General features: G+C 41.7%; 1 protein-coding gene across 2 annotated transcripts in view; it reads right to left on the bottom strand.

Moving 5' to 3' along the window:
* ARHGAP40 (Rho GTPase activating protein 40) overlaps positions 1-25,736 on the bottom strand; it is a 115,849-nt gene that overhangs the window by 72,862 nt on the left and 17,251 nt on the right. Inside the window, exon 1 of one of the 2 annotated variants that reach the window (XM_020990803.2) lies at positions 3,802-4,001. The exons of the other annotated variant lie outside the window; for it this stretch is intronic. The gene's annotated coding sequence lies outside the window, so the exon portion shown is untranslated. Of the gene's footprint in view, positions 1-3,801; positions 4,002-25,736 lie in introns of those variants that run through there. 2 annotated transcript variants of the gene reach the window in all.

Below are 25,736 nucleotides of genomic sequence, written 5' to 3'. Positions count from 1 at the left end.
TAAGGGACCCTGGGCAAGTGTCACTTAACTCCATTGCCTCCCCCCCTCCCCCCACCAAAAAAAAAAGCTGGAGGACCTCCGAAGAAGGAAAGATCACTATGCAGTGGGTTGATTAGGAAAGGCTCCGAAGAGGAGATGGGAATAGAACTGAGCCTAGAAGGATGGTAGGATTTGGATGGTCTAAAAGCAGGGGGTAGGATCAAGGAAAGGTATTCCAGACAAGTAGAAGGAAGACATAAACATTAAAGTAGGAACGAGCCAGGTGCATCTGGAGCATAGCAAGCAGACAGGGCTAGCTGGAGGGCAGAGTGCATTTAGAGAAATAGTGATTTTTCATCCTTCCTATTGCCAATTTAGGATTTTCTCCATGCGCCACCTTCCTTCCGGAAAGATTAAGTTCCCTCACCTACGCTGCCAGGAAGTAACAGGGCCAAGAGGAACAACAGTTCCTAACTTGGTAAACATGAAACTTATGGTTAGGAAGGTCATTAGAAGTTCAGGAGCCAAAGACACACCCTTTAACTTTGCTCAGGAGACCTATACTGGTTGGAATCCAAACAGGCCTTCTTAGGACTGCCAAAATCTGAGCCTTACCTGATCCCTGAAGCTCCATTTTCTGTACCAAGTACATTAAATGTACTTTCATCCCTTCCTTTTCCAAAAAAGGAGCTTTGGCCTTTAATCATTGACAATAACAATTTTTTTTTAGCAACACTGACAGCAAAGAATGGGTTTCAAAGTTTCATCTGCACAGCATTTCCAGAGCCTTGGAGGAATGGTGCTCTGGCCAAAGCAGGTCAACATTTGGGCTGACCTTTCCAGCCAAAAGGTTATAAGAATTCCCATGTCAGGGCCTATACTCTTAGTCAAAGGTTCTTAACCTGTGGTCCATGAACTTTAAAATATGTATGTATGTATGTATGTATGTATGTATGTGTGTGTATATAAATTATATTTCAATAACTGGTTTTCTTTATAATCCTCTGTACTTTTATGCATTTAAAAACATTATTCTTAGAAGGGGTCCACTGGATTCAGTCGATTGCCAGAGGTATTCATAACAAATAATGTTAAGAACTCCTGCTCTACATACAAAGCAAATACCATGTTTGCAGCTGAGTACAGTTATTATCTCTTCCACATTGCAACTTTCCCCATCAAGGTTTCAATATATAACAAGTGAACATACGAAATTAAATGGGAATTTTTTTGAGAGTTTTGCAGAAGCTACAGACAACATACTAAGGCCAGCAGACGGAAAAAGTTTAGAAACTCAGAAATGCATAAAATATATGTATAATATTTTATGTCAACATATGTTATCTTTTAATACCATAATAATTCAGACTTCTCTGGTATGAAGGGAGGGCCAATAAATTCTATGTGGATTTTCCAGATTGTGGGGCGCCCCTACCACCACAATAAGGAAGGCATAACTGTATTTTCTCAATTTGATTCAATTGCTCATCTTCCCTGAGGAAAAGGAGACTGGTGAAATGCTTTAGGGCATGGCCTGCACAACATGCAGCCCGACAAAGGATTTCAGGTAGCCCTCAAAAATTGTAGGGTTGCCGCTGCACACGCTCCTGTTTGTCACGTGACCCGCAGCAACCACCCATCATCAGTCTGCCTCTAGTCTAACCTACCTGCGGCCTGAAGAAGTTTACAAGGTGTGCAGGTGTGCTGCAGGGTATCCATTCTTTGAATTACAGAGCTAAAGCCCCTTCCCTCCCATTCTATAAAACAATGCAAATGAAAAGAAGTGTTTTATGGCCCTAAACCATTATGATAATGATTACCAATTACAATCCTCCGACAAGTCTCCCTCAGATACCATCAGCACCCAAGCTCTAGCAAGCCCTACCAGGCTGGAAAGGCTTTGAACACTACTATGCTGAACGCTTTCAACACCGCTATTATCCAAGGAATGACTTAGCCAAGCTTGGAAAGGCTGGTCCCTAAAGTGGTTCACCCGGTGATGACTTTCTGACCACAAAAACTCCCAATATCCACTATGGCATGTAGCAAGCTAAAGTTGAAGCTGAAGAAATTACAGACCCTTGAAACTATAATAATAATAATAGTAGTAGTAATACAGAGGCAACGTGGTATAGCTCACAGAGAGCTGGACTCAACAAGAGGAAGAGCTGGGTTTAAGTCTTATCTTTAATACATACTGATTGTGTGATTCTGGGAAAGTGATTTAACCCTCTGAATACCCCAGGCACCCAAGTTGTAGAGAAATTGCCAACCTGCTTTGGTAAAGGAAATTTCCCTTATCTGGGAATTCCCTATATCAATGAAATCCATAGGTCCTAACTGAAGAGGAAGAGGAAGAGGAGGAGAAGGAAGTAATAAGAATAATTGTTTACTTATCAATAATAATTATTATTTCATTATTAACAATTAATTTTAATAATTGACATCATTAATTTTATATAACATATTATTATATAATATGCAATGCTTATAATATATTATTAATATAATAACAAACAACAAACAACCTCTCAAATCATACTGTGTTTAGTTCATGATTTCAACGAAAGTCCAATAGTTATAGCAACAGGTCAATAGTTCACACCCTCACTAACCAATGCAGAGAACCCACTTACATCAAATAAACAAAGAGCCAGGATCTTTGCCCTGGGAAGTTCAGTCTGGTGAGGGACAGCAAACCTACAACTGAGAAAGACTTAAGCATACAGTACTATGTGACAGAAGAGTCCCATCTCTACTGATCTAGACACCCGGCCCATGGGCACATTACTTTGAGATGGCTGATAGGAGCTAGGGCTCAGAAGCAGCTGGGCCTGAGCCCAGAGGCACAGACAAGTAACCCTACTCATCACGATCATGGATATGCATATCATGTGTGTCAAATTAACTTAGGGGTGGTGAGGGGAAGGATAAATCTTATTTGAATACAACAATAATCTCTATTCAGGTTTGATCCGTCTGTGGGTTGCTGACAGATGCGACAACGTTGAAAAATTTAAGGGAACTCTGTCAGGAAGGACCCAAGCCCCTCCCTGCCCTGGTGTTGCCAGTACAGAGGAGAGGGCCTTAAATCTGCAACCGTTCCAGGTGGTGTCTCCTCTCCCTGAGGCTGTCCCCCATCCCACAGGCAACCTCAGAATACCCAGGCTTTCTATCTCCTCCCCAGGTCTTAAGCATTATCCCCTTATTCTCCCACCTCATAGTACTGTCATTTTTAGTATACCACCTGGCACACAGTAGGTGCTTAATAAATGTTTACTGTATTGTGTTGTATTTTTCATCTTTGTATCCTTAGTGCCTAGCACATACACCCTGCCCCTAACTGCTACTTAAAGTGTGTATAATTGACTGAAAAATAGCCAGCCTTCAGATTTGCCCTTTAAGCTCTGCAAAACACTTCACATGTGATTGTCACCACAACGTTGTGAGGTAGATGCTATCATTATACCCATCTTACTGATGAGGAAACTGAGGCAGAATACCATTTGAGGAACATTTCAGATGTACTTGCAACCAACTGAGCCATAGAAGATCCCCACAGTGACCAGTGGGATGACACGAACACTGATGGCCAGATAATCTATTGCCCAGGGGGCAGACACACAGCAGATACTAAGGACAGCTGCCCCTAGATACCTCCAGTGCTCTCCCACCTCCTGCTGCTGTTCCACCCTCCACTAAGAACTCTTCTCTCAGAGAAGGGTTCGGTGCAAAGAACCATTCTGGGATGTCAATCATACGGACATTATTCCCCGAGAAAGAGGGAGGAAAGGGGACAGAAGAGATAGAATGAGGACACACCTGGTACAGGACAGCAGCGCCTTCCTCGGAGTCCTTTAGGCTAGCCCACCAGGGCAGGGAGGGTGGGTCACCCTCAGGCCTGTCTATGATCTTCAGACAGCTCCAGTCTGTACTGTTGCTGTTTCATGGAATGCTACTCAACAGGTTCTGGGGTTTGGGAGGGAGCTTCTGCACATGCCCTGATGTGCAAAGTGAGGGCCCACACCATCTGTCTTTTTACGGACTGTTGGAGCGGGAAGCACAGACTTAGAGGGGCCAGAGAGATCTTTCCTGTTTGAAGAGGGGAAAGCAGGGGAGATTCACCAAATAAACACAAGTACTATCACCTGGTGCTACCCTGGACATCTCCAGCATGAACAAAATAACTTCAGCTGTTATACATGGCAAACAATTGCTTTAAAAAAAGGGGGGGGAGTAGAATCCAATCACAGATTTGAAGTAGGATTCCATGTAGTTCAACATCCTTGTTTTACAGTGGAAGAAACTGAGACGCATGGAGGTCAAGTGACTTGGCCCAGCTCCCAGAGTAGTAAATTACAGAAGCTACATTCGAATTCAGCTGCTATTTTTGAATTCAGCTCCTGTGGTTCTAAAGTTCTCACCACTGGGCTACCTTTCTATTAAGCTCTGAACAGCCCCCCATGGGCATGAATGTCTTTACCCAGACAAGCTCTCAATGAAATCGAGATCATAGTGATCCCTGTCTGAAATAGGTTACCCCTCTCTTTCCTCTCTATTCCTAAAACTACCCATCCAGTTATCGCAGAAATGGGTGCACTATTCAGTCACCATCACCTGCCCAGGTCCTGGACTGGTTCTCCATAGGAAGCTTTTAACAATCACAGGATACCCAACTTCTTTCTGAGGGCCATGGAGGTCTTTTGTTCAAGCCTACTCTTAACTGGGCAAGAGTTCTCTCTAGAACATCCCTGATAATCAGCCATTCAACACTTCTGGGGAAACATTAGCAATGAGGAATTCCTTCATTCCAAAATAGCCCATTCCATTGTTAGAGAGAATGATTCTTCAAGACCTACTTCTCTACAACTTCCCCCAAATGCCGAGTTCTGCCCTCTGGGGCTAAGCCAAGTAAAAATACTTGAACATAGCAAAACTATGCCCTCTAAATCAAACATCCCTAGTTTCTTCAGCTGGGCCCCATCCACACACAGGGATTATGTATCCCATCCTCCCCACTTCAATCCCACACGTTATTTACTAGCAGTATGACCTTGGATGAGTCACATTCCCTTCCCGGGCCTCAGTTTTCCCACTGTAAAATTAGAGAGTTGGACTAGATCAGGTGTTCTTAACCTTTTTTGTAGCGTGGATTCCTTTGGCAGTCCGGTGAAGCTTTTGGAACACCCCCCTCTCAGAATAATGATTTTAGGTGTATAAAAATAAAATGTATAGGATGACAAAGGAAATCAATTATACTGAAATATAGTTATCATTTTTTTAAAAAGTTCATTGAGGGGGCAGCTACGTGGCACAGAGCACCGGCCCTGAAGTCAGGAGGACTTGAGTTCAAATCCAACCTCAGACCAAACACTTGACACTTGACACTTACTAGCTGTGTGACCCTGGGCAAGCCACTTAACCTCAACTGCCTAAAAAAAAAAGTTCATTGACCCTAGGTGAAGATGTCCTGGATTATGGTTTCTTCAGCTCTAAATCCTAAATAGAATAGATAAGGACTCAAAGGTGTATTTGAATGTGCAACAAATGACTGGCAGGGGAAAAATACTTTTTACACTGTACATAGGATGCACACCAAAAAATATCTAGAAAAATATTCCTCTTTGGTTTTTTTAGGTGCTCTCATCCATCCTTGAGAAACCACACAAATCTGTTACTCAGGCTCCTGTGCCCATTGGTGAGACAACCTTTCTCCTGAAGCCTATTGCAGGAATGAGACCTAGATTATTCCTCCCCCTCTCCCCAGGCCCCTACAACTGCTTCACCCAAGGAGGAGAATGCAAAGAATCAGCCCTTGGTACCTGAACACCAGGCTCGAACCAGGCCACCGCCTGCGGTACTGAACTGGCCGCCACACAAGCTGGGGCCTGGGGATCCTGGTATGGGTGAAGCTAGGCCACGGCTGCCCCACCTCTTCCATCTTCTCAATTCTGAGACGGGACAGGAGTCGCCTTTTTTCCAAGTCACTTAAACTTCTTCCCCTGGAAAGTCCCAGAGCAGGGGAGCTGCTGCCCTGATCCTGCTTCATCTGTATATGGGAAGAGTTAGAGAAAAGCAACCAGAAAGTAGCCACCAGGAATAGAGAGAAAGAGAGGGAGGGAGGGAGGAGGAGAGAGAGAGAGAGAGAGAGAGAGAGAGAGAGAGAGAGAGAGAGAGAGAGAGAGAGAGAGAGAAACAAGAGACAGAGAGAACAAGAGACTGAGAGGGAGAACAGGAGATTGAGAGGAGAGAGAGAGAGAGAGAGAGACACACACACACACACACACACACACACACTGACTGGGTATCAGTCTCTCTCACCTCCTCCTCCTCCTCCTCCTCCTCTCCTGGGTGTAGCCAACTCAGTGCAGGCACAGCCACACCATACACACACGCATACACACCAAGTAAACCTTTACAGTTAAGCTTGGCAAGGAGGGAACCAGCAAAGAATGGGAGGGGACAATTACATATTTCTTGTTCAGTCTGTCTCATGCAAGTTTCTCTGTGTATGAAATTGGCTTTACTAGTACATTTTCTTAAAGGGTAAAATACCTTGTTACTCTAGCTAAAGTCATTCTTGTTCATAAAGTTTCTGAAGAGCCTACACTTTTCTTGACTTGAGAGCTGTCACAGTATGGTGGAGAGCCTGCCATGCTTAGAACTAAGAAGGCCTGTGTTCCAATTCCACCTCAAATACCATCACCCTGGGCAAGTCACTTAACCTCTCTTCAAAGGTTCTGAACCTTTCTTGTGTCATGGATTCCTCTGGAAATGTGGGGAAGCCTATGACTTCTCAGAAAAATGCTTTTAAATGAATAAAATAAAAAAACAGGATGACAAAGAAAACCAGTAATACAGGCCAGCTCAAAAGCCAGTACAGTTTTAAGTTTTTAAGAGATTAAAGAGCTTTAAAAATTATAAAACTACACTAAAACTTTTGGGACACCCTGTATCCAAGTAGAGATATCAAAATATTTTTAAAAAAATAAGTTCATGGTGGGGGGCAGCTAGGTGGTGCAGTAGATAGAGCACCGGCCCAGAAGTCAGGACACCTGAATTCAAATCCGCCCTCAGACCAAACACTTGACACTAACTGTGTGACCCTGGGCAAGTCACTAAACCCCAACTGCCTAAAAATTAAAAAAAAAAAGTCCATGGACTTCAGGTTAAGAACCTTAATCTCTCTACATAATGCAGGAAATTCCCAACTCTATATAAGTAGAAAGAATTCCCAAACTGGGAGACCCTCAGGCTGACCAAAATCATAGGTCCTTCAAACATTCCTGAAACATCTGACAGTATTTAATGTGGATTTTTAAAAAACCAACTATTGCTTTTATTAAAGAGTATGCGTGTGTGTGTGTGTGTGTGTGTGTGTGTGTGTGTGTGTGCACGCGCACGTATTTTAGGGAAGGGAAAAAGGAGAAAAAGGAAAACACTCTTTCCTCATCTCAGCTTCCCTAAAAAATTGTGTTTCTGCTATGATTTGAATAGGCTGCTGTAATATTTTGAATACCTTTTGAGCTCTGTAACTTAACATCTTGATGCATGATAATTTGTTTCATTAGGTAATAGCTAAAATGATGATGTGCATTGACACTAGATCAATCATATATTTATGGCATCTTGGGAATGTGTGATGATCATTCTTTTTTTTTTTAAGGCAGTTGGGGTTAAGTGACTTGCCCAGGGTCACACAGCTAGTAAGTGTCAAGTGTTTGGTCTATGGCCAGATTTGAACTCAGGTACTCCTGACTTCAGGGCTGGTGCTCTATCCACTGCGCCACCTAGCTGCCCCTGATGATCATTCTAAAGAAGAAAACTTGCCAATGCTTCCCAGCTAGTAAAATCTCACAGGAGAGCCTAAACCTCTCAAGAAATGTTTCCCCACCTCCACTCCCCACCAAGTTATATTTCATGTTATCCATTAGAGAACCCTGACAACAATCAGGAAACATCCAAGGCAACCCAAGGGACAGTGATACATTTTTCTCCCCTCAGCTGGCCCAGTCAACATTAGACAATAGGTATATCTGACCTTGGGAGCCTACTCATTTCCCCCTTTTAGAAGTCTGTTTCTGGCTCAATACCCTCCAGCTGCTCAGGACCCCCCCCCCCACAAATGGGTTTGGAGTCAGGTAAGATGTGGATTTGAATCCAGACTAAACTATTTACTAGATATGGGAGGCCAGGCAAGTCATTTCACCTCTATGAGACTCAATTACCTCAACTATAAAATCTTTGTAATAATGCATACCTCACAAGACCAGAAGAAAATGCTTTGTATAGCTTAAAGCATTGTGGAAATGTAAGGTATTATTATTATCATCATCATCATTACCACTTTTGCAGGAAGGATTTCATTCCAGTCTGTCTTCAGGGATCTATGCCTTCTCACCACCTACCCAGTCCCTCAAAAAGATATGTATGTATCCTACAGCTCATTTCCGCAAGGCCTTGCTGTCTACCAGGACTGAATTTGAGAAATTAATTAATGCAGCAATGCTTGTATATAATAGGTGTTTCATAAAAGGATGACTGGACAAATGAATAGATACCTACTGTATTACCTTCCCAGGTAATTATTTGTATTCTAAAAAAAGCCTTCTGAAGATATCGTATATAAACTCAAAGATTTTTTTTTAAGCTAGGCAATGGGATTAAGTGACTTGCCCAGGGTCACACAGCTAGTGAGTGTTATGTGTCTGATGCCACATTTGAACTCAGGTCCTCCTGGCTCCAGGGCCGGTACTGTATCCACCGCACCACCTACCTGCCCCTCAAAGATGTTTTTAATGACATTCTTACAGTCTGGTGGGAGAAGAAATGTTTGGGAAGAAAGGCTTTCTCTTTCAGTCATAACACATCGGCAGCTGCTCACTTCCCACCCAATTTCAAAACCCTTCTGCTTCCACACAGATTGGCTGCTCCGTTCCAAGGGATGAGGCAGTCACAGCTGTCCTAAAAAACACACAATCTCATAGCAGCTCAGCTGTGGGGAATACAAACCCAGCTGGAACAGATGTGAAAGGTCCCATTGCTCAGACCCTGTGAGGCAAACATTCTGAAATTCATTAATGCCAGTGAGAAGCTCCCATGCCTTGGAAGTGAACGCCAAAAAATCTCTAGCAACTTGCTCTCACTTTAGGAGAAAGAAAACAGTCAATTCAAATCAACAAACGTCTATTAAACACCAACCATGTGCAAAGAACTGTGTTAGGCACTGGAAACAAAGACGCAAATGAAATAATTCTTGCCTTCGAGGAGTGTATTATCTACTGAGGGGAGATTATAGCTTCAAGCCCAACGGTTAGATGCAGCATGGTATAGAGGCGAAATGGTGGACAGATGTAGAGTTAGGATACTTGGATTGAAATCTGGCTTTCGATACTATCAAAGTAATCTTGGACAAATAACTCCTCCTCTCCTCTGAATCTCATTTTCCTCATTTGTAAAATGGGGATTAATAATACTTGCACCTGGGGCAGCTAGGTGGTGAAATGGATAGAGCTCCAGCTTTGGAGTCAAGAGGACTTGAGTTCAAATGCAGCCTCAGACACTTTACACTTACTAGCTGTGTGACCCTGGGCAAGTCACTTAATTCTGATTGCCTCACCCCCCAAAAAAGATAATAATAATACTTGTACCAATTACTACAGAGTTGTTGTGGGGGAAGTACTTTATAAGCCAAGCCTTTAAGTGTCACAGAAATGTGAACTATTATAAGCTCTGCCCATATTGGTGTTGTTTTAAGTACTCCATACAAAGATGCTTCCTTAAGACAAGGACTTAGGGTTTCTACCCAGGAGGGGCTACATGGGATCAAGAGTAGAGGCAAGCTTATAAAATCACAAGGCTAGATGAGGGGGAGGTTCAACAATCACAGATATAGAGTTGGAAGGATACTTTGAAGTCATAGAGTCCAAGTCCCTCATTTTACAAGTGAGTAAACTGAGGCTTAGATGGTTAAGTGTCCTGAGTCACAAAGCTTGTGTCTGAGGCAGGATTCAAACCCATGTCTTCCTGATTCTAGGGCTAATGTTCTACCCGCCAGGCAATACCGCCAGCTACAATGTTCTTCCCCCTATAGGAGCTTCTGACAGCATATGGCAAAAATAATAGGTTTGGAGAGCACCTATTTCAATCTACTAGCTGAGAACTAAATAAATTAGAACCTAGATGAATAAGGTTTCACAGTGCCCTTCTCTGAGCTTTATTTTAAGCAGCATTTCTTTCTAATTCCCACAAAAAGTTCTCATCTGGCCCTTCTCCAGACCTTTTTGTTGCTTTTCTATCCAAAATGCCCTTTTCTTCTCCACAGGATGGCTATAGCTTGAACATGGGACCATGTGGAGAGGCAGTATGACATACTTGCAGTCAGGGCACCTGGAACTGAATCCAGGCTCTTACACTGCTTTCTGACAATGTTCTTTCCCAGTTCTCCTCCTATTTGTCTTGACTACAACTTTTCTATCTCTTGCTGGCTCTTCATGTCACAAGTGTCCTCCGAGGCTTTGTCCTGGACCCTCTTCTCTCACTGTGCTGTTTTGCTTGGTGGTCTCATCAGCTCCCATGGTTTAACTATCATCTCCATGCAGATCATTCTCAGATCTACTTATCCAGACCTAATCTCTCTGCTGGCCTCTAGTCCCACAGCCTAAATACTTTTTATACATCCCAAACCGGATGTCATGTAGAGATTTCTAAACTCATGTCTAAAAACTGAACTCATTATCTTTCCTCAAAAAACCCTCTCCTTTCTAACTTTCCTATTACTGTAAAGGGTACCTCCACCTTCCCAGTCACCTAGGCTTGCAATTCCACTGATAATTCTTCCGTTCCCACCTTCATCCAATCTGTTATCATCTTACTGATTCTCTTTTCAACATCTTTTGTATACCCACACTGCCTACCACCTCCCCCGCAACCTTTCCTTCCTCTGATGCTGCCACCACCACGGTGAAGGTCCTCATCACTTCATGCTTGGACTACTGCAATAGTCCACTGGTCAGTCTTCTAGCCTCAAGTCTCTCCCCACTCCAGGCTATCTTCCATTTAGCTGTCAAATTGACATTCCTAAGGCACAAGTCTATCCATATCACCCCTTTATTCAATGTACTCTAGGATCGAACGTAAAATCTTTCATTTGGTTTTCAAAGCCTTTCATAACCTGACCCCTTCCTCCCTTTCTAGTCTTCTTCTAACTTACTCCCACCTCCATATACTCTATAATCCTGGGACACTGGCCTCCTTGGTGTTCCTTGGACTCAATGCACCATCTCTCAGCTCCAGATATTTTCACCGTCTGTCCCCCCCATGCCTGGAAGAGTCTCCTCATCTGTGTCCTGGTTTCCTTTATGTCCTTCAAGTCTGAGCTAAAATTCCACCTTCATTAAGAAAACTTTCCCAGACTTCCTTAATGCTAGAGCCTTCCCTCTGAGATTAGCCCTAACTCATCCTGTATCTAGCTTTGCTTGCACATAGTTATCTGCATGTTGTTTCCATTAGACTGTGACCTTCATGACAGCAGGGACTATTTTAATTGTCTTTCATTATATCTCCAGCTCCTAGACCATAGTAGGCATTTAATAAATGCTAGTCGACTGACTGACTTATTAGCTGTGTGACCATGGACAAGTCACTTAATCTCAGAGCCTCAATTTCCATCCACAAAATGAGGACAATAATATTTGTATTTGATAAACTTTATGGTTCTAGATAAATGTGAATTATAATTTCATTTTGCCTTTTCATCACACACTCAAACTATAGGTTGTATTGTCCTCTGATGCACAAGTCAGTGATATAGAGAGAACTCCTGGAAGTTTTCGTAGCTCAGCCAACAGGAGAATGCTGACTTGGCTGTTCCCCCAGGAATGCCTACAATGCTTGGACTGCCCTTGCCACATTCTGCCTGATCCTGAAGTTTCTGTCACTTTTGTGTTACCCTACTCTTAGACTGGCAAGATCCATACGGGCAGAGAACACATCTTGTTCATTTCTAAGAACTCTAGTGCCCCAACACAGGGTCTCACATTTAAGCAGATGTTTAGTAAATGCTGGTTGAAAAATTGAATGCAGTTTCTCCTCCAAAGAGAATCCCTACACCTTTCAGAGGAACAGGGACACTGTCTCAACCAGAGCTTTTTTTTTTTTTAAATAAATTGATTTATTCATTCTTAGTTTTCAACATTCACTTCTATAAGCTTCTGAATTCTAGATTTTCTCCCCCTGCCTCCCCTCTCCTCTCCCCAAGAGGGCATGCAATCTGATATAGGCTCTACATATACATTCATATTAAACATATTTTCACATTAGTCATGTTGTAAAGAAGAATTAGAACCAATGGGAAGAACCACAAGAAAGAAGAAACAACAAAAAGAGAGCTAATAGTATGCTTCCATCTACATTCAGACTCCATAGTTCTTTTTCTGGATGTGGACAGCATTTTCCATCATGAGTCTTTTGGAGTTGTCTTAGATCCTTGCATTGCTGAGAAGGCTAGGTCTGTCAAAGTCATTTGTGTCACAATGTGGCTGTTACTTCAACCAGAGCTTCTCAACCCTCCCTGCGTTCTGGAACTCTTTGGCAGCCTGATAAAGCCTATGGGCTCTTTTTCAAAATCATTTTTAAATGCATAAAACAAAACACATAGACTTACAAAGAAAATAAATTATTTTTAAAATATAATTACTGAAATATTTTTAAAAACAAGTTCACAGACCCCACTCTAAACAAAGTAAAAAAAAAGACAAGATATACAATGAGATACTGAATATATGGCGAATTACTTTTCCAACTTCTTCAAGTAGGGATGTTGGATGTAAAAACAGAGACCCTGGGTTCAAATCCTTACTAGCTGTGTGATCTTGAGCAAGTCGCCTAATTTATCCTGAGCTAAATTTCCTCACCTGTAAAATGGTGGTTGAGAGAGGGGAAGACAAATGGACTACATGATGTCTAAAGTACTTCTCAGTCCTAAATCTATGCTTATGTGTCCCAAGTCACCTGCATCTCTGAGATGAGTCACTCCCCCAGAGAACTGCTGGCAGCTGCCCTAAAGAAAGCCACGTGCACTAAGTAACAACTCCCAACACACAAATAGGCCACCGAACTCAGCCCCAAGGCCGCCTAGTATCTGTCCTACAGGTTTAGAAAGAGCTGGAGATTTTGCTCAACAGCCTGGCACGGCTCCAAGGCCACGTAACGCAGCCCTGAAATCGAAGCATCTCCTTTCTGTCAACACACATTCCTTCTGACACCATAAATCGTTCAAGTGAAACTAAAATGTGGGTCTGCCTTATGTCATCCTGCTTGAACTGTCATCGAGCACCCAAGGGTCACTACGTGTCCCTTATACCCATTTACTCCTAACTTCATCTTCTCCCATCTTCTTCCCCTATTCCTCCAAATTGTACATCTTCAGCCCCATGGGTCTTCTGACCCAATAAGTGCAGCCTGATGAGGGTTCCACTCATCACTGGATAATCCTCAATTACATGCCTAAGGGTGGGGCAAAGTCTGATCAAAGGGACCTGGACCAACCTCAGAGAAGCCTGACTCACTATCTGGGGCAGTTCTAGAGCTACCAGAGCCGCGGCAGGAGTGGACCAGAAAGGTGGGGGCCGGGGCCCTATGGCGCCATGAGCATTGATGACACACTCTACGGTTGCCCCACGGCAAATCATTACTGCGTCTCTGACCCTTCCTGTGGGGTACTCACGAGGATGCCCCACTAAACAGTTCATACTGCAGGCATGTAGATGATGATGATGATGATGATGATGATGATAGCTTTGCAGTTTACAAAGTGATTTCCTTACAACATCCCTATTAGGTAGATAACTGAAGTATTACCATCGGGATTTTATAGATAAGTTGAAACTCAGAGAAAGTGACTTAGAGTCATTGTATAGGGATTTAAGCAATGATCTTCAAGGACTCCAAATCTAGCTCTCTTTTCATTACATCACACAGCCTCTTGTAGGTCCCAGAGCTAGGAAGTGTTAGAGAAAGAACCTTCCTCCACACAATTCCAAGATTTCCAGCTGAGGTGACCAACATGGCAGGGGTTTCAGGAACACCAGGTTTGAGGCTAAGTGCCAGGTTGACACCCAAATGGGCAATAGGGGAATGTAGGACTAAGGCTCAGAACAGTTTGGGAGAGGTGATATAGACTAAGAAGTCATCTGAACAGAGGGGATAATTGCACCTGTGGGTTTGGAGCTCACTAAGGGAAAGACTGTGGAGAGAAATGGGCGCAGGACAAGCTGAAGGCAATACTTCCATTTAGGGATCATAGATGTGGAATTGGAAAGAACTTCAGAGTCCATCTAATGTAACCTCCTTATTTAAAGAAGAGGAAACTGAGTCCCAGAGAGAAGTGACTAACCTAAGTCACTACTAGAAGTCAAAGGCAGGATTTGAACTCAGGTCCTCTGACTCTAGTCACTGCTCCTCTACTGCAACATGCTTCAGAAAGGGACGAAGATAAGGAGCAAATATAAAAGACAGGAATGTACTTATAGTTCACAAAATTACTGAGTTAGAATAAACTTTTTTTTTTTGCCTTTTGCCTTCTAGGTAGAATTGTTGCTACATCATTGCATATTTTGTTGGGGAGGGTGAGGCAATCGGGGTTAAGTGACTTGCTCAGAGTCACACAGCTAGCTACTAAGTGTCATGTGTCTGAAGCTGGAATTGAATTCAGGTCTTCCTGACTGCAGGGCCGGTGCTCTATCCACTGCACCATCTAGGTGCCCCTTGTTTTCTTTTATTTTTTAAAAAATATATACTTTATTGATGGCCAAACGGGGAAAAAAAGTTTATTCTAACTCAGTAATTCTATGAGTTATTTCCCACCTACCTCTTCTAGATTGATTCCTCCCTTGTGAGAAAGAAAACAATTCAGCAAAAATATTCAACACAGGAACATCATCTAGAAATGTATATAATATTCTGGTCTGGTAGACTTCTGCCTCTTAGCTGTGAACGAGCTATGCTTCATTATCTCTCTTCTAAGACTTTCAGTGTTTTTTCCATCATACAGAGTTCAATTTCCTTTTAGTTAATTTCATGTTCACTTACATTGTTGTCATAGTCTATGTTCTTGCCTCATACAAATCTCACATTTCTCTAAATTTCTCATAACCCTCATTTCTCACCGTGCAATAATGGAAACCGTATACATGTAGCAAAAGTTGTTCAGCCATTCCCTGATCAATGGGCACTGCCTTTATTTCTAGCACAAAGAGGACTGCCATGGATATTTTGGTATATATTGGGCCTTATTTCTGTCTTCGATAGACTGGATTTTGGCGATTATCTAGTCAAACACAGGGATAAGGTTCCTGACAATTAGTAAGCTAGCCTCTGCTCAAATACTCCCAGTGGTAGGGAATTCATCATCACCAGAGTCTACTGGAATTATTGGACAGCCCTGGGCAAGTCACTTAATAGCTCTTAGCCTCAGTTTCCTCATGTGTAAAATGGGGATAATAACACTTACCTCCCAGGGTTGTTGCAAAGATCAAATAACACAAGTGTTATATTATTATTTATTATTATTATTATTGTTATTATTGTTATTATTATTATTATTATTGTTACCCTACAAGCTGCTACCTTCTACTTTTTTCCTCCACGACATTAGGTTTTCCCCTGGATCTCCTCTGGCTTACATCAGGGTCCTAGCTTCATTAAGTCTTGAGCACAAGCTCAGGACAGTCATTCACAGGCCCAGGCATTCAACAAAAAATACTTTATCAGCCTCAAGAAATGACATGCCTATAGCACTTTGATTGTTCAGGCATTTTGGTCATGTCCAACTCTTTTTCACCATATTTGACATTTTCTTGGCAAAGATACTGGAGCAGTTTGCCATTTCCTTCTCCAGCTCATTTTACAAATGAGGAAACTGAGGTAAATGGGGTTAAGTGACTTGCCCAGGGCCACACAGTTGATTTGAATTCAAGTCTTTCAGGTCTTCTGGACTTCAGGCCCAGCACTCTCCCCACAAACAAAACATGTGAGAAATGTAACCACCTTGTAACTTCCACCCATTGTTCCTTGTTTTGCCCTTTTCAGTCACAGAGAATAAATCTCCTTCCTCTTCCATGTCAGCTTTCCACATCAGATGATCTCTAAAAAGTTCTTCATAACTCAGATGTCTGAAGATAATTGCCATCTCTCTTCCCTCTTTCCCACCACACTCCGTCTTTTCTTCTCAGCTTTAAACATGCCCAGTTCCTTCAACTGAACTTCATATGCCATTTCTTTCCCTCTTTAGACTCAAAAAGCATTTTGTACTTCCCTGATGTACTTAGCATATACCACTTATTATTAGATTTGTGCATGTGCCATATCCACCTGGTACATCATAAATTCCCTGAGGGCAGGGACCAGGTCTTATCTCTGCGTGTCCCTTTTCCCTCTCCCCTCTCCCTCCACCCCCATCCCAATGTCCATCATAATGCATTAGACAAAGTGAAAACGTAGTCAACGTTTCCTGAATTACTTTGGTTTCCAGAGCTCTTGCCATCCTGGTCTGCTATGAGCTTTCACCTCTCAGCCCACAAAGGGAGGAGGAGGCTAGTTGGAGTGAACACATTGCTGACCACTCTCCCAGACTCCTGAAAAAAGAAGCCATGAAGCCTCAGGGTGCAGGGGAAGATATGCATATTTTTTGGACATGTCCAATAACAGAATTTGTTTTGCTTGACTATGCATATTTGTTATAATGACTTTGTTTTTCTTTACTTTTTTTCTCCCATGGAGCAGTGAGACATGGGAGGGAGAGAAAATATTTTTATTTGGAAAAATATGCTAATCTTATTTTAAAAAATAGTGATGGACTTAAGAATACAACATCCTGGGTTAATACTAATAATAGCTAATAACACTTTAAGGTTTGCAAACCATTTTACAAATAGTTTCTCATTTTATTCTCATTTTGTTATATTTTGGGCCTTTGTTTCTATCTTTCATAGACTGGATTTTGGACATAATCTAATCAAACAGTTCACCCAGGGGAAGGTCATCTAGCTTCCGCTCAAAAACTTCCAGTGATGGGAAACATCACCAGAGTCTACCTGAATTGTTGGACAGTCCTGGACAAGTCACTTAATCTCTCTTAGACTGAGTTTCCTCGTCTCATTCCTCCTTAACTCTGGGAGGTAAGTGCTATTACTGTCCCCATATTACAGATGAGGAACTGAAGCTCAGAGGATCAAGTCACTTACCCAGTGTCCCACAGCTAACAAGGACCCTGATCCCAAGCTCAACATTCCGCTGAATCACACTGCCTCTCTCTCTAAGATATAGCCCACTATCAGAAGGCCCATGCCTGGAATGTATTACTTCTTCACTAATGCCTGCAGAAATCTTTGCCTTCCTACACCTTCCTGTCACCTTCACCACAAACCCTTCTCTGATTTCTCCAGCAAAAAGGTCCTTCTTGAGGCAGCCAGGTGGCACAGTAGATAAAGCACCAGTCCTAGAGTCAGGAGGATCTGAGTTCAAATTCACTCTCAAACCAAACACTTGACACTTACTAGCTGTGTAACCCCAATTGCCTTAAAAAAAAAAGTCTTCTCCCTTCTCAAATTTAACTATAGACAGCATGTGGTCTGATAAAAGCCTCTTTGGTTCCTTACCAGGGGATGACAAGGGAGGTTGCTCATTGAGAGATAGACCATTTCCTTCTCTTCTGGGGCCCAGACTAAAACACAGGATCCACCTGGACCCTCCTCAAATCAGCATCAAAGAACAGCCAGAAACAGGAAGTGGGTCTCTAGCAAATGAACTAAAAACATCCCGAGGCAAACTAACAGCCACACATCCTGGCTGACCTCTAGGAAGCTGCTGATTTGCACGGTCCACTTCAGGCAGAACTCAATCAAGGGGAGGATTTGACTGGCACTCCTCCACAACCCTGAGGTCTTCCTTCCTCTCTCCCTGCCAGAGTCCTTCCTACAACAGCCACTAGGAAATATTTGCTGGAATCATTTCCACCCTTTTGAATAGGTATTTTGCCACTAAAATGGGGGAGAGGGCATTCTGTGGAAGGTGCTGTAGACAGAGGCAGATTCAGATTCATGTGTATGTATATATATATTCATTGATTCATAAATTATTCATTCTGGAAAGGGTACTAGAGATTACCTAGCATAAGCACTTCATTTTACATATGAAAAAAAAAAGCTAGAGGCAGTGATGCACTGCAGTGAATAGGGTGCTGGAGTTGGAAAGATCAGAGTTCAAATCTTGCTTCAGATACTTACCAAATGTGTGATGATGGGCAATTCATTTATAAAGCACTTTGCAAATGTTAAAGTATTATATAAACATGACCTCTTAATATTAGATCAAATTGAATGATCTTAATTTTAGTCCAAAATCCAAAGTCATAGTGAGTTAGTGCTAGAGCTAGGTCTTGGATGCAGATCTTAAATAAATCCCAGTACAACACTATCCTACACCCACAGCCCTAAGAGCACTAGATTTGGAGTCAGAAAACCTGGTTTACAATTAGAACATGGATTTAGAGTAGGAAGGGACCTCCAAGGACCATCTAGTTCAACTGCTTTCATTTTACAGATGCAGAAACTGAGGCCCAGGAAAGTTAAGCAAACTGCCCAAGGTAGCACAAGTTGTAAGCATCAGAGGTTACATTTGAACCCAGGTCTTCTGACTCTACAGCCAATGGTGCCTTCTAGTGGACCCCCTCACCTTATTTTCCTCTTCTGTAAAATGGGAATAATAATGGCACTTATTTATTTCATGCGGTGGTAGTGAGGATCGAATGAGTTAACATATCAAAAATTCTTGGTCCACTTTTTTAGGAAATACAAGCTGTTGTTACTGTTATTACTTTTCTAAAGCTTAGGAAGGGCTGCAGAGGTGTGGGTAAACATCCTTTCAATTAGCATCATTATTACCTCTTAATTTGCTCTAAGTCACGAATGAAGCTCCCCAGGCAGCTGACAATTGAAAAAGTTAAAAGAAAAACCATTTCTCCCTTAAAACCACAATATTTGGTAACTGTGGAGAGGACCCTGGAGGACAGAGGAGAAATTCATCAGAGAAAGAATACAGATACAAATATGAAATGTGTTGCCCAGGCAACACTACTTATTACTACACAAACTCTGGCCACTGGTAGAAAATAGGAAACCAAAGGACCCAGCAGGATGTAGGGCCTAACTATTACACCCTTAAACCTGCTCCTTAAATCCCGCTGGTTTTCTCGCACAGAATTGCCTGAACCCAGCCGAGTCTTCCTCCCTATTTCCATGTCTCACCATTGGCAGCTCCAGCCTGACCTCCCCAAGCTCCCCTTCCCTGGCACTTCTTAGCAATAACAACAACGATGAACATTTATTAATCACTTATTGCATGCAGAGCCCTGTGCTGGGTACAAGATTTGGATAAATAAGATGCCTCTGCCCTCATGTGGAGCTTACAGACTAAAATTGAGATGAGACACAAACACAGCTTACCAGACTATTCAACTATAGTTGTTGCTAATTTTTCAGTCATGTCCAACTCTTCATAACCTCATCTGGGGTCTTCTTGGATAAGACACTGGAGTGGTTTGCCATTTCCTTCTCCAGCTTATTTTACGTATGAGGAAACTGAGGCAGACAGGGTTGTGCCCAGGGTCACACAAATGGCAAGTGTCTGAGGCCAGGTCTGAACTCAAGAAGATGAATTTTCCTGACTCCAGGCCCAGTGCTCTATTCCACTTCACCACCAGATGCTGGATAAATCCATTGGAGAGGCGCAAAGCAAAGTATTGTGGGATTATAAAGAGGACATTACTAACCCTGGGGGCCAAAAGAGGTTAACTGGAGAATGCAGCACAGCCCTCCCTTATTTAAATCTAATTCACTTGCAAGTCATCCTGAAGTCAAGTTCCTCTTCAAGAAGGAAGGACAAACCACAACAACAAAAGGTGATTAGAAATTCATCAGGTAAAGAGGGGAAGGTAGCTCATTCCAGAAGTCAGTAAAGGCCAAGAAGTATTAGAATACAGCTTAAACATGAGCGAAAGGTACTATTCCAGTTTAACTGGAGGGTAGAGTATATGGGAAAGAGGCCACTTCTAATGAGGAAACTGAGGCCTAGGAAGGGAAAAGGCCAAACTCAGGGTCACACAGCTAGCAAGTGGAGAAACCAGGAACTGAACCTTGATTATACTGATTCCAAGTTCAATACTCTTTGCATTATTCCACACTGCCTACTAAAATTTGGCTACAACCAGATATCATCTCATGTTGCTTTCTAGTGGTTTCAAAAATGGTAGGTAGTCTTGTCACCCCCAACTAGACTGTGTGAGTTTTCTGAAGGGAGGACCACATTTTCAGTATTTCCTACAGCACCTTGTATCAGCCTGAGTCCATCACAACCTGTAATCCATACTTCAGTTGGTGGTTAAATATCTCAGATTAATTTTGTTTTCTCTGTTCGAATAATTCTGTAGCATTTTGGGATCTGTGACTTTGTAGGCATGGGTACTCCCATCTGTTAATGATGGGATCACACCCCCTTCTGTGACTAGGTAGATGGTCTTCCAGAGTTGCCTTGGCTAAAAACATCATTATCCTAGAGCCATTTCCTTGGATGACAGACATGTAATTCATCACTAGTATTGTATCTGAAGCCTTTCCAGCTTGGAAGGACCAGTCAGAGTCTTATTTATGTAGATGTAGCCTTCCAGAACCCAGAGTCTCCTCCATGCCAGGGTGAGACATCAAAGGAGGACTTTATTGGAAAACTGTAGTAGGACTTAGCAATAAGATGCTGTAATTAAAGCAGCAGTGGTCAAGTACAGTAATTAAGAAACTTCTGAAGATAAAGTAGAGGAAGAGCCATGACAATGGAAGGAAGTTTCCACTACAGTATCTATTTTTACAACAAAATGTTGTTATGACACTGTTTCTTGATCAACTTAAAAAAAAAACACTGAAAAATGTTAGGCTCATAGGATGTACAGCTGGAAGGGACCTGAGAGGTCATCTGCTCCAAGCCTCTCATCTTACAGATGAAGAAACCGAGTCCAAAAGATGTGAAGTGATCTGCCTAAGGTCACACAGGTAATAAGGGACAAACTCAGGATATAAACTCAGGTCCTCTCACTCCAAATTTTTTCATTACTTCCACTACAGCTTTCCAAGGAGAAGGAATATAGGAATATGCGTGTGTGTGTGTGTGTGTGTGTGTGTGTGTGTGCACGCGTGCCTGTGTCTATATTACAAGGGGGTGCTGGAGCCAGCTCAAACTGGCAGCTGATTGTTAAATTTTCAGACTGAGCAATTACATCTTGGAAACTGGCAAACACTATAAATTAGGGCTTGGTTTATTGTTTTGTTGATAGTCTAAATGTTGCAGTCTGACAGGTTGAGACCCCTCAAAGACCAAAGTATAGGACGGGTTGTCTGGAATGAATTCACAGACTCAAGCATTCTTTAAGTCAAGGTGGCAAAGATTTATTGTTAAGCTTTTCAGTGGGCAAGGATTCTTAAGGAAACTGTGATCTTAGAGGGGTACAGTTAAAGTTTATATAGGATAAAATATAATAAAACATGTGTCAAATATGCTAACTAGGTGATTCAGGGTGGGAATTAGGGAGTGGTTAAGGAGCAGTCAGTTCTTAAAGGAACATGCACTTCTTGTACCTACTGCACAGCCGTTTTACCCAGAGTTCACTGGGAAAAGCCCATAAGGGGGGCCACATGGAGATGTGGTTTTAGGCCTGCTACGTCACTAAGTCAACTAGAGTTCAGGGTAACTGAGAGTTGTCCAGTCTGCCACCAGTCAATGTCTTGTTTGACAAGATAGATGTAGAGAGTATACATATGTCTTAGGTCTAGAATACAGATAATGAGGAGTCCAGGATGTAGATAATGAGGTAGGGTGGTAGTATAGACAGTCCAGTGAGTAAGAATATCTTTATGACCCAGTGCAAAGCCAGTTCAAACTAATAATTCCTTCAGGTGCCGTTTGTAACTGCACCAGGGAAAGAGATAAGGGTCTTGCTGGTCATGAATAATTGCTAGGCACAGTGTTCTTGGGCTGGGGAGAAACTGCCAGAGACAGTGTTTCTGAGGCTAGGGAGAAATTGGGGTCCAAGCACAAACACCCAAACACAAGCACCCCATCACAGACTTAAGAAAGTGATGTTAATAACAAATTAAATTTTAAAATGTATAATGGGAACAATGGGGGACGGGGGAGCCAGTTGTTAAACATTTACCAACAAACCCCTACATATACATATTATGTATGCATACATATGGAATAGAATTTCAGGCATCTGCATTTGCAGATGCTAAATCCACTCAAGCCATTAACAAAATTAAGCAATTTGGACAACAGTGTTCTATGTTCATTCATTCAGACATGATTCAGTACCAACTATATTATCAAGCTACCACAAGAAGCAGCATAGTGTGGTGGAAAGAAAATTTGCCTCGGTTGAGAAGATCTGGATTCAAGTCTTGACTCTACTAGATACTTGTGGTGTGACTCTGGGGAATCACCATAGCTCTCAGCACTACCAGGCAACTCTCTAGGATTATAAATTATAAATTATAAGTTCCCTTATCCATTATAGAAGCATATTAGGCCACTCTTTAGGCTACACATTAAGAAAAAAAAATTAGGACAATACTTTAGTCTGAAGACCTTGGTGTAATCTGACTGAAAAACCTTATTAGTCTTCCTTTAACTATCCATGGCCTTCACTAAAATCTTTTCATATCACTCTTATTGAATGCCTAACAAGGAAGAGGTCTATCAGTTAAGGAAGGAATCATCTCTGAAATTGATTAGAGTTATTATCAAACTGGAACAGCTAGATGGCTCAATGGATAGAGTGCCAGGCCTGGAGTCAGGAAGACCAGAGTTCAAATCTGGCCTCAGACACTTACTAGCTGTGTGACCCTGGGCTGGTCATTTAACCCTGTTTGCCTCAGTTTCCTCCTCTGTAAAATGAGTTAGAGAAGAAAATGGCAAACCACTCCAATATTTTTGCCAAGAAAACCCCGGACAGGGTCACAAAGAGTAGGACAGGTCTGAACAAAAATAACAATTATCAAACTAAGGGAAAGAATGCCTTTTGATTAATCTAACAGAAGAATCTCTTGAGTTTACCTTTGACCAGGTTGAAAGGAGAATCTTTAGAGGAAGTGGCTTAAAGAAGGATTGAATGGTTTTAGGCAAATGATTCTCTAGGGTGTACCAAAAACATTATTATTATCATTCCATTTGACAAAAATCAAAAGCTGTTACTTAAACTTTCTACTCTTTCTTAATCTTGGCTATAGAATTTTGTCTTTGATATTGAATGTTATAAATTTTAAGTAATTTGGGCCAGAGAGATTTTCAAAAGTAAGATAAATCTCTCTCTCTTTGGATTATCCTTTTTAAGGAGAAATGCTTACAATTTAAATTAATAATTATTAGCTTTCTGACAGACTCTAGACAAATGTATAGAGTACTAGGTTTCTCTTCCACACTAGCATAAATGAAATCACAGTTCAGAAAAAGTATACTAGCTGAAGATGCAAAGACACAGTACCTGCCCACACTAGAGATGGGGGGTTGGGTGGGGAGAGTAACATATTGACAGTCCCTTGTATCCTTTACACTGTATTTCCAGGACCCCAAAGATACCACATTCAAATACAGATATAGATAGATATAAATATACATATAGATATCAAAGTCTCAAAGCCAAGTAATGAGTCCAAATTATCTATTCCATTTCCCTGATAGCCTCCTATTCCCAAGGTCAGTTGTTTAAGTAAGGCCTTAAGGCAAACCTATAAAATGTAGAGTATTGGCTAAGTTGTTTCATGATGTGAAATTCAAAATATACTAATAAAATGAACAATCATTTTCATTGGCTCCAGCAAATTCTCTTCAACAATTCTTGAGCCTAAATAGGAGTACAATTTATGAATGTCCTTTCCTCAAAAAATAAAAAAATTGACACCTAGGTGTTATAGTAAATAGTGTTGGACTTAGAGATAGGAAGACCAGACTTCAAATCCTGACTCAGACACTTATTAACAGTGACCCTGAGAAAGTCACTTAACTTTTCTCAGCCTCAGTTTCCTCATCTGTAAAAAAAGGAATAGTAATGGTACCTAACTCCTTAAACTATTGTGAGGATCAAATAAGATAACATAGGTAAAGCACATTGTAAACCTTGATATAAATCCTAGCTATTAATATTATATCACCTCTACTTCAAAATGTATTTCTTTTCTCCCTCCCTGAGTCATCTTTAAAACAAATAATAATAAAAAAGAAGGAAGGAAGGAAGGAAGGAAGGAAGGAAGGAAGGAAGGAAGGAAGGAAGGAAGGAAGGAAGGAGGAAGGAGAAAAGCACTTTGGCAAACTAATCTACACATCACCAGAGTCTGACAGTATAGGCAGGGAGCTGCATCCATAGTCCTCCATCTCTGTTAATTCTCCTCTATACAGCTTGCTTTGTACATACTTGTTTGCATATTGTCTCCCTTACTAGATTGTGAGCTCCTTCTGTAACCCTAGTGCTTAGCATAATGTCTGCCCCCAGCAGGCACTTAATAAATACTTATTGATTGATTGATACAAAAGAGAAGAGAAGTGCATTTCCTCCTTTCTTCTTCAGGTCCAAGATGGGTCATTATTATTACAGCATTCTGTATAACTTTTTGTTTTGTCATTGTTGCTTTTTCCATTTATATTGTTGCTGTTTTCCTGGTTCTACTTCCTCCACTTTGCACCAATTCATATAGTTCTTTACATGCTTCTCTGTATTCTTTATATGTATTTTTTCTTACTAATATCCCACTACATTCATGTACCACAATTTGCTTAGCCACACCCCAATTAATAAGTATCTACTTTGCTTCAAGTTTTTTTCACCAACAAAAAGAGATCCTATAAGGGCAGCTAGGTGGTGCAGTGGATAGAGCACTGGCCCTGAAGTCAGGAGGATCTGAGTTCAAATCCGGCCTCAGACCAAACACTTGACACTTACTAGCTATGTGACCCTGGGCAAGTCATTTAACCCCAATTGCAAAAAAGTGATACTATAAATATTTTTTGATTACACGGGACCTTTCTTTCTGTTGTGTGACGTTCTCAGTGTTTATGCCTAGCAATAGGATGAACGGGCCAGAGGAATGGATGTTTTAGTCCACTTTCTTAGTACAAAAAAAACAAAACAAAACATATTAATGCTTTTCTCTCATGGCAGACGCTAGCTGACGCATACCATCTAGCTGCTGAGTAGTAGAAAGAGCAATGAATTAGGAGACCTCAGTTTGGATCCCAGATCTGTCATATAAAAGACAGCTCCCAAAAAATAACTACAATTGACTCATTATTTAAAGCCTGTCTCAGCACTCTGGATCTGCTGTAAGTTAACCTAAGACTATCTCTTGCCTTTATATAATTAGTAGTAACAAAATTACTACCTGTTATGACCTTGAACAAAGCCCCTAATCCTCTCTGAGCTTCAGTGTCCCCTGTAAAATGAGGGGATTGGACTAAAGGGTCTCTAAGGTCCCTTCCAGCTCTTGATCGGATGAAATATATTATCACTGGCAGTTATCTTCCACTGTAGAAAACTAAAGTAAACTTACAGTCCACAGAACTCAGGGGGAAAAAAAAACACACTACCTCCCCTCCCCCAGCAAATCGTGTCCTTTTTTTCTCAGAGAAATGTGGGAAAAATCTTAATTTTGGAGTCCAGAGAT

The sequence above is a fragment of the Phascolarctos cinereus genome, unplaced genomic scaffold (assembly GCF_003287225.1).
Source record: "Phascolarctos cinereus isolate Bilbo 61053 unplaced genomic scaffold, phaCin_HiC Scaffold_2;HRSCAF=192, whole genome shotgun sequence".
NCBI lineage: Eukaryota > Metazoa > Chordata > Mammalia > Diprotodontia > Phascolarctidae > Phascolarctos > Phascolarctos cinereus.
This window is presented reverse-complemented; position numbering and strand designations above follow the sequence as displayed.